The 2,093-nt window shown below is 44.7% G+C and overlaps 1 protein-coding gene across 1 annotated transcript in view; it reads left to right on the top strand.

The window, feature by feature from the left end:
• Positions 1-2,093, top strand: part of SNRPE (small nuclear ribonucleoprotein polypeptide E) — a 108,107-nt gene that overhangs the window by 16,887 nt on the left and 89,127 nt on the right. The window lies entirely within an intron of this gene.

A 2,093-nucleotide genomic window follows, 5' to 3' on the forward strand; every position in this document is an offset into this window, starting at 1 on the left:
AAGGAAGTCTGAAAAAGTAAGTATATGGGTCTGCTCAGGCTGCCATAACAAAATACCACAGACTGAGTGGCTTAAACAACAGAAAGTTATTTTCTCATAGTACTGAAGGCTGCAAGTCCCAGGTACAGGTGCTGGCAGATTGAGTTTCTGGTGAGGCGCTTTTCCTGGCTTACAGACAGCTGCCTTCTTCCTGTGTCCTCACGTGGCCTTTCCTCTGCTCACGGAGAGAGAGATTTCTGGCGTTTCTTCCTTTTCTTGCAAGGACAGTAGTCCTACTGGATTTGGGCCCTTATGATCTCGTTTAATGATGTCCTTAAAGGCCCTATTTCCAAATACAGTCACATTAGGGGTTAGGGCTTTAACCACATAAATTTGGGGAAGGGGGGACAATTTAGTCCGTAACAGTAAGTATTTTTTTTTAATATCAGAAAACATCAAGTGAACAGTAAGCCTTTTAAGCTTAACTGCACTGAACAAAGTCATGGTTTTGTTACTGTAGCAGACTGTATCGGTGTTCGGCCCATAACCCCTTGGCCCTCCCCAAGGGCACTTGCAGACCAGTTGCTGCACACAACAATCACTTCTTGTGTCTTTGCATGAGGGCATTCTCTGGCCACGGTGGCATGCTTGGTCCACATGCTGCCTGAGATTTAATGCTCTTGGAGACACCCTCACATAATAAGGGACTAGAGATGGGAAAAAACACTCTTGGTGGTGCAATTCTAAGGCATATTCTGTACCTGTGGTCCCCAATCCCCGGTCTGTTTCCTGTTAGGAACCGGGCTGCACAGCGGGAGGTGAGTAAGTGAAGCTTCATCTGTATTTGCAGCTGCTCCCCATCGCTTCTGTCACCACGAGCTCCACCTCCTGTCGGATCAGCGGCGGCATTAGAGTCTCATACGAGCACAAACCCTGCTGTAAACTGCGCATGCGAGGGATCTGGGTTGCACGCTCCTTATGAGAATCTAACGCCTGATGATTTGAGATGGAGCTGAGGCGGTGATGCTAGCTCTGGGGAGCGGCTGCAAATACAGATTATTATTAGCAGAGAGGTTTGCGCAATAAATGTAATGTGCTTGAATCATCCCGAAACCATCCCCACCACCCCCAGTCCATGGAAAAATTGTCTTGCATAAAACTGATCCCTGGTGCCAAAAAGGATGGGGACCGCTATTCTACGTAGTCTCTCAGAAAGCCCCCGGTAGAATTGAGCTTCAGTTACCCACAGTATTTAACCAGCTTATTAAAGCAAACTGTATTAGCTTTCTTGCCATTTCTGTTTACTTCCCTCCTCTCTTATTGTGCATTCTTGGAGCATCTGCTAAATAACTACAGGCACCCAAATCCTGACCCCAGAGTCAGCTGTGGGAGGGACACAAGATAGCAAGGGAAAAGGAGAATGAATACTGGTGGAAAGCTAGGACCGTCCGTCACACTGAGAAAAAAGCGTCCTTTGTGATAATATATTTAAGTGTAATGCTAAATTTTAAGACTGTAGTCTAATAGATGTGTACTAAATTCTGTAATCTACCACTACTTATTTTGGTAATTAAATTTCCTTGTCTACAAAATGGTAACAATAAAATTAATTCCTTCATAGGGTTGTTATGAGAATAAAGTACTTAGAACAGTGGCTGGCACATAGTAAGTATTCAGTATGTTTCTTTTGCTACTATTATCTTCCTTTTGAATATGTGTGTGATCTTTATCAGGACTATACATACCTAACAAATTGAATTTATAGCTTTCTGTCTTTTCTTTAGGTTGAAATTATATAACATGAGATTTTTTTTTTTTTTTAAGGCAGAGTCTCACTCTGTTGCCCAGGCTAGAGTGCCGTGGTGTGATAATAGCTCACAGCAACCTCAAACTCCTGGGCTCAAGCGATCCTCCTGTCTCAGCCTCCTGAGTAGTTGGGACCACAGGTGCATGCCACCATGGCCGGCTAATTTTTTCTATTTTTAGTAGAGACGGGTCTCACTCTTGTTCTAGCTCTCAAGCTAGTCTCCAACTCCTGAGCTCAAGTGATCTTCCCGCCATGGCCTCCCGGAGTGCTAGGATTACAGGCGTGAGCCACCGTGCCCAGCCTTAAT

Source organism: Propithecus coquereli, unplaced genomic scaffold (assembly GCF_000956105.1).
Source record: "Propithecus coquereli isolate 6110/MARCELLA unplaced genomic scaffold, Pcoq_1.0 Scaffold491, whole genome shotgun sequence".
Classification (NCBI taxonomy): Eukaryota; Metazoa; Chordata; class Mammalia; order Primates; family Indriidae; genus Propithecus; species Propithecus coquereli.